Below are 8333 nucleotides of genomic sequence, written 5' to 3'. Positions count from 1 at the left end.
ATATATATATATATATATATATATATATATATATATATATGCAAAGAGATTATTATGGGGAAGGTGGAAAAAATATTAGGTGTTGATTCCTGTACCTTTCCTTATTAATCTCTATTGTAGCTGAAAAGAGAGAGAAAAAAGGTTTATATGTTTTTGTATGAATCCTCACTAAATACATGTAGACATTAACTACTATCTACAGAATGTAAATAATGAAAGTTAAATTAAGAAGTTAGTTAAAAAGGGTCTAAAATAAGTAAATGTGAAGTGAAGCCATAAATATGTTATATTAACATTCGTTATGTTGTATTCTTTTTCTCCTATTTTAATTGTGTGCATGTCGCTTACCTAGAAGTTAGAATACACGTTAGTGATGGAGTTCCAAAAGTTTCACTTGAAACCTAGATGACTAATGGGAGTATATACTAAAAGGTTAGAAATTCCTAAAACTTAATTCAAAGTGTTTTTATGGAAATAGACAAAAAAAGAAAAAAACTTCCCACCAACATGCATGATTCACTTTTCATGCAATTTCATTTTTTCACCTACCGTGAATAGTTTGAGATTTGCTATTATTATTGTGCGCAAAGTAAACCCTTTGCTGAACCCTTGGAGGTTACACCGCACGGTGAGGGACCAAGTCCCTCGGGATCAATTTCAAGTGATGGATCAGTAGAGCAATTATGAGGTGCTGAAAATTAAAGTCAATGTAGGAAGAGTAAGAACACAAATTTTAATGTGAAAATCCAACATGGTTATAACACGACTTTCCCTCACAAGTTGTAACACTCCACATTTTTGGGATAAAATTTAAAACATTGTTCCTAAGTATACAAACCTGAACTCAATAATCTCCTAACTCAAAGACGAGTTAAGAACACTTCTATTGGTTATGTTTTAGGGGACATTTCAGCTTGGGTCAAATTTAAATGATCATTAATCCTTGTAAATAATGAGTTACGTGACCTACTATATACCCAAATAAAGATCTTTGAATCTTCTTTCCAACGCATTTGGTTTCACCTTAATCCGACATTGGAGTAGAAAGTTATACTCCTTTTACTTCAGAATGTCTGTCTGTCAACAAAGTGACGACCTGAGTTGATAAGTCGTTAGCTAAGTGATGACTTATCATTCCAACAAGTAAACAATCAACTTCAGCTTTCAAGTGATGACTTGAGTTGATAAACCGTCACCTAAGTGATGACTTATCAAATCAATTCGCCACCCATAATCAGTATGTGATAATTCCAGCCACAAAGTGACTACTAGAGGTGATAAGACATCACCAACCCAAGTTATCACCCATGACCAGCAAGGGCCCAAATCTGACAATGAGTTGATGACTTAAGTTGATAAGTCATCAACTAGTTGATAAGCTATCAACTCAAGTCATCAACTTAAAATTTCAGCAATTTTTATCTAACTTTGGAGGGGTATTTTGGTCTTTTTCTCACTTCAAACCCTACCTCTCCCATAACCTAAAGCATTATTATACGTTATTAGCAATCACTTATCACTTTTAGATGCCATTAACTCTCTTTACTCTAAGGAACAATAAAAAAAATATGGTTTCTTCTTAAGGTAATCTCCCAAGAACTTCAAGACTTGCACTCTCTTCAAGATAATCAAGAATTTAAGGTTTCCAATCAAAGAACATTCAACAAAAGTTAATTCTCTTTCTAGATCAAGGCGTTTAGGTATGTTTGATGTTCATCCATGGACCCTTTTCACCCATGGAGTCTAAGAAGCTATTTTTAAGTTTTAAATCATGAGTTTACATGTTTACAATAAATTATCTCCATGAATCTTTCTGGTTTCCGATTATACATGATGTTTACAATGAGTTGTTGTTGAAATTAAAATTTACACATTAAATCCCTAATTTATGATTTAGTATTATAGCCATGTGATTACCATATGTTTTAAACTATCCACATGCTTTAAATCATGACAATCATATGTTTGATAAAATGTTTAAGAGAATGAGTTTTGAATAATGACTACCTATCATGTCCTTTAAGTTTTAGTATGATCTAGTTATTTTTTCTATCGAGTCCTGGGGTTAAATACCCAAAATTTAGCTACTCACCTAGTTTTTCAGTATCTACATAATAGTTTAAGAATAGATATGAGTGTTATTAGTTTGGTCAATTACCATAAATAGTTAAACCTAGTTCAATATAGTATTTAGTATCTTTTTGTTGGGAGTAGGATTTAGCATCGAGCGTGTGTAGGAATGACAGCTTCCCCATCAGTTAGGCAGAGTCATTTGTAGCAGTCCTTGTATTCCCGAACTATGTAGTAAGCGTATGATGAGGGGTCACCTATCAGTTTAGGCTTGACTTCCTGCCAGGGATCACCCATCAGATTAGATTTGACTCCGCTCATGGATAACCCATCAGTTTAGCCTTAATACCCTAGTTCTTCAGTATCTTAGTGGATCCACGAAGCCATTAGTGGTACCCATGGCACGATACTAATAGCCTTCATACTGGGTTACAAGTTAAACCCTGATAGTATATTAGGGCATGTTGGTTATAGCTATCTCCCACAGTCTCAATCTAGAAATCAATTTTAGGTTTTCTTGACCATATTATGCAGTATAAGTTATTCAACTATTAGTATTTCAGTATTTTCAGTTCACAAACTATTTTAGAATCTTGTTTTATACTTGGCCATACATTCTGAATCTTTACAGTTTTCATACTTTCTTCCTTAGTACTTCATGATATTCATTCAGTCAGTTATTACTTATGCACATAAAACCATGCATATTAGCCTAACCTCATTTAGCCTTCCATTACATTGAAAGTATTGATTATATACTAGTTTCTTCCGCTATGATGTTAACATTATAGGTTCAGATGCTTAGTTCCCTGATCGCTCATAGACATACTAGATTATCAATCGTAGTAGGGGTGAATCCTTATACTTCGAGGACATGATTTATTTATCTTATTTTACCTTATCAGGTAAGTATTTTCTATTTAGTTAGAGTTAGTTGGGGGTTTGTCCCATCAACTCCACAGTTAGTCAATAGAGGCTTTTTAGACTAGTGCAGATAGTTAGTCAGTTTTCAGTCGTTTTATCAGTATTGTCAGTATTGTTTTACAAATTTTATTAGAACTATGTCTTAAAACCTTATAGCTTTTTCAGTTAAATAACAAATATGATCTTCTGATATCAGTTATACTCAGTGCTCATAGTAGGTACCAGTCATGCATTAGCTTATGGTCTTTTGGGATCATATGCATCATGTGGCATCCAGGGTGTACTCTCGGGGCATTATGTAACATATCCACACTTTACCCTAGGTGCCACATGTTGCTTACGACCCCAAAGGACCACAAGCTAATCATGACTAGTACCTGCTGTGAGCACTGAATATAATACTAAAATATATATGCAGGAAAAATCTGAAAATGCCATATGGTTCTCAATATACTAAAATAATAGGAATTGAGTATAATCGATTATAACATCTGAAAACTTAATAACTTTCTATGTGAGTCTAAAAGCATCTACTTATCTAAATATGGAGTTGATAGGAAAAACCCCCAACTAACTCCGACTGAAATAACTACTAAACTGCTAAAATGGATAAACTTTGTCTTTGAAATATGAGGACCCCCAGTATAGCTGCTGCAGATAGCCTAAGCTACTGAGTATGGTCAGGAAACTGAGCGCTTGAACCTATGATATGAGACATCATAGTGCAAAGCAAAGTATACAATCAATATGTGGAATGTACTGGTATGCTAAGTGAGGTAAGTTTGATAGACATAGGTTTATATGCATGAGCTGATAATTGACTGAATAAACATCATGAAGTAACTAGATAAGAGTACATACAAAACTGAAACTACTGAACATACTGAACATGCTATATTGTGCATATAAATATACATCGTGTATCTGAGATTATACTAAAATTGAGTGCTGAATTTTGATGGCTGAGTAATTAATAACTGATAGGTAGGGTTCTATAGAATTGACTGAGTTCTTTGCTGAGTACTGAGATTAAAATTGTAATTGTGAGAGTGTTTATCTAACCCAATTTAGACTGATTTAGGGTCTAACCTGTAACCCTACTTGGAAAGATGTTAGCACCTTGCCATGTAATACTAAAAATGTTGGGTCAACCCTAATCTAGAAAGACTCATAAAATATATCTATTATTGTGTAAACCTTAGTCTGGCTAAAAGATGACTTACCCTACCCTAGCTACGTAGTTCCATAATGCATGGAATGCTACTAAGGGTCAAACCCTCTACTGGTGGGAATGCCCCCATCCCTGGGTTCACTCAATGCTGAATCCTACTCACAACTGAATCGGCACTGAACTGATTACTAGATTGTACTAGTCTTGACTTAACTGACACTGATCGTGTTAACTGACTATACTGGATTGAGTTCACTGAGTTTTGTTAACTGACTGAGTACTACTGTTCTTGACCTTTACTGGGACGATTCTATAACTACTGCAACTAAGTAAATAGCTAGATTTCAGGTAATAAATACCCCCAAGACTCGATAGCATAATTGAAAAACTCATATAACAACTTTAACAACACAACAATAGGTTACCATGCATGATTCACTCATATGGACATTTTATCAAACACTTGCAAGGCATACCTTAAGCATGGGATTAGTTTAGACATGTAGTAATAGCTTGATTTCAATACTAAGATTACCAAAAGATCACAATACAAAATTCATTCACTTAGAAATTTTGTCAAATACCTCGAGAGCATAACCTTGTATATGGGAATGAACACATGTTAATGCATCACGACTACAATAATCAATTCATAATTTAGGGTTTGACATGAGATCTACATCAACCAACATACCCATTGATCTATTTTGCATGAAACTCATATTTTCTTAACTTTGAAACGCAAATAACAACACAAACATGAGCATAATTCAATTCATAACATGGGAATCATAAGTTAAGTTTTAAAAGGGGTTCTTAAACTCAAAAGATGGAAGGAAATCCAAGGATGAACACCTAACATACCTGAGTGATGGAATTCATTAAGATTTCGGGGATTTCTTGGACTTCGTCTTGAGCTTGATGAACTAGGGTTTATTTATTAAGAGTATTTTGTTAATAATGAACGTATTTTTCCCTTTAGGGAGCATAATTTTGTGTTTTGGCTGAATTAAGTGAGGGGAAAAGGACCTAATTGCCCTTGAAAAGTCAAAATTAAATGATCAAATTGTCCCTAGTGATACAGCAGGAGACGCGCCATGTCGATGGTGTCGATGCACCATGTTGATATTGTCGATGCGATTAACAATATGTCGCGTCGATATAATAGCCAATGCAATGCATCGAGATCGCATTGGTTTGCTGTTGATTATCCAAACGTGACTCAAATGATGTGTGAAAATTCTAAAACTCACCCAAGATGACCTATTAACATCTCTGATCATGAATCAACTTAAAAATCTACAATCTAAGGCCAAAAATATTGTAAATGATGTCATTGAAATTTTGTGGACAAAAATGAGACTAAGTGTTAACACTTGGCTGAAATTTTCTAAGATTACAAGCTATATAGGACTGACTTGAACTAGAACTTTTACGGGGTCTTACACATTACCAACTTGGTATCAGATCCCAAGGTTTTAAAGCATCGTAAGGAGTCTGAAATCCACATTGCATATAGTCTTGTGCATGGGTGTAAAGAGCTCCACACTTATGGACAAGAAGCTATAAAACATTTTTAGGAAAAGTTTCCCTTCTTTCAGTGTTCATGTCATGTGAATAATTATGAGCCTAATTTAAACTCTCTTCCTAATATTTTCTCAATTTTGTTCTAGACCATGCATCCTATAAGGAAAAATGAAAGGAGGAATGGGAATCATCTCGTACCTCCGCTTGTTCAGAAAGAACCCCTTAATGAATGTCTCCTATGTCGAATTCAGAGCTGCTTTCATTACCTTGGATCATTTAGTAGCTACTCAAAACTATCAGTAGGCTATTGTTGTATCTATACTTAGGGTTGATGCTCAGTAGATTGAGGGGGAAGAGCGTAGGGAGAGAGAGAGAAAAAAAAGTAAGAGGGCTACAACAGGTAATTTTATGCTAACGTCAGAGGGTGAAACCATTCCTAGTTCCATCAAAAATCCTTAGCCCTAGCTCCTCCTTCAGCCAGTAAACCAGTTCCTAAGTTTAGGAATGACAGTCGAGATTGAGAACCAGGCTCTAAGTCATAGGGTAGTGGGAAGAAAGTTTGTACTAATCCACTTTGCGAAGAATGTGGTAGAAATCATAAAGGTGTGTGTAGAGCCGGTAGTGATGTATGTTTTGGATATGGAAATCTATGGCACAGAGTTATATAATATCATATGGTTGGTCTACGAAGTCAGCACAGTCGCCCTCAAATTCTGTCTAGTCACCCGACTTGGCAGGGTGCCACTTCTAATGCCACTAGTGGCCAGCATCAGAATGAACTATATGCACTTCAGTCCCGACAGGATTAGCAAAGCTCTCCTGATATTTCTATAGGTACATTATAGGTCCTTCATCTTTATATTTATTCTTTATTATACACCAGGGCTTTACATTTTTTTGTAACCCCGATATAGTTGTCCATTTTGGAGTCAGTCTCAAAACTATAGTAGAGCCTTTCACAGTTTCTACCCCAGTAGGTAAACCTATTCCATCCAGATGGGCATACGGAAATTTCTTAGTTACAGTATTCGACATAATCACTTTAGGTTATTTTAGAAATAGAGTCATTAAGTTTTAGTTTCTTGATAAACCAGTCATTGAATAAAGGGGTAGTACCTTAGTGCGTAGGAGTCATACATATTTTTTAATTCTTTCTCAAAATACTGTGGCAACATACGATCAAAAATTAGAAGCATAAAAAAGGTGTTTAGCAACAATAGAGGAGTGGGAATAGTGTTAATTGAATTAGACCAAATTATATTTCATGGGGCTAGTTGTATGAAAGGTGAATTAGTAGGCTTGAAATAGTATATACAAGAATTTTGTTTATTAAGATGTAATTAAGTATGATGGTGTGATTATGATTTAGAGATATGATATTAGTAGTTTATGAAGGAAGTTATTATCTTTCATTAAAGGTGTGGGGATATCGATGTTAAGTATTAGAATCTAAGTTTGAATCTTTGAAGATATCGATGTTAAGTGTAAGAATCTAAGTTTGAATCTTTGAAAGTTGAGCTAATAGACTGAAGAGTTGAAAATTCTAAGTTAGTTTGTGTTTAAGTTGTTGTATGATAAATATTAGGGATATAGAAAGTCAAGAGTTCTAATTAGAAGAAAGTATCAGTAATAGGGTTTTTGTAAGTCCACGCAAAGTTCACTCGTAGTTTGAGCCGTAGGGCGTGCCAAGTGAGGCATGATTTCGGCCTTAAAAGATTGAGAAGTGGCTTCCTAAGTGAGTATCATGTTAACCATCTAGAATTTCACTAATTTTGACTTTCTATCACATGGGAAATCTAATAAGCTTTCCATCGATATAATATTTTTCCAAATCCAATACCCGGGTAAGAAATTATGACTAATTTAAGACCTAGTTGTAAAACTGTGTCATTTTAGTGCTTGGCGTGTCACGGAGAGGGTAGATTTGACAATTGTGAAATTCCAGTGGAAATCCATGATATTTGTGCATTGCGCTGAGGTTCCAAGTCCCAACTAGTGGGAAAATGTGATGGCTCTGAGTCGCGGTGACTCCCATATTGCCAATTGTCAATTCCAGTAAGCCACCGCGATAAGTGGCGTATCGCGGTGACCCCTTAATTTGGGTTCCTAGTTCAATTTTTCAGATTTGTATAGATATTAAAAGGGGCATTTTGGACTTTTTCCAAGCATATAAAACCGTGCAAACACCAAATCAAAGTCATTTGTAAGCATCCTATGAGGTTTTTCTCGAGTTTTCTCTCATAAAAAACCCTAAGTATCCAAAACCTTTTCCAAGAATCTCAAAAATCCACCATGGATTTTCTAAATTGAGTCAGATTCAAGGTTCCCAAGTCAAGGGCCTCAAGAACCCTCATTTAAGAGTACGAATAGATTTCCAAAAGTGAGAGTTCATCCAAAGCTTCTAATTCAAGGCATGTGGGGTTTTGAACAAGGGTAACCCTTTCACCCTTGTTCCTAAAAGGCTTATTTACATCATTAATTTCCTAAAATCTATGAGGTTTTTACATAAATTTGAATTGTGTTTTTTCACCCATTATTATTAAATGCATTATCTTGATATTTCCTATGAATTAAGAGTCAAATGGAATAATTTTTGCATGTTTTATTAAGAATTTACAGCTGGATATAAACCCCATGATTT

This window comes from Capsicum annuum, chromosome 10 (genome assembly GCF_002878395.1).
Source record: "Capsicum annuum cultivar UCD-10X-F1 chromosome 10, UCD10Xv1.1, whole genome shotgun sequence".
Taxonomy (NCBI): Eukaryota; Viridiplantae; Streptophyta; class Magnoliopsida; order Solanales; family Solanaceae; genus Capsicum; species Capsicum annuum.
Note: the sequence above shows the minus strand (reverse complement) of the source record.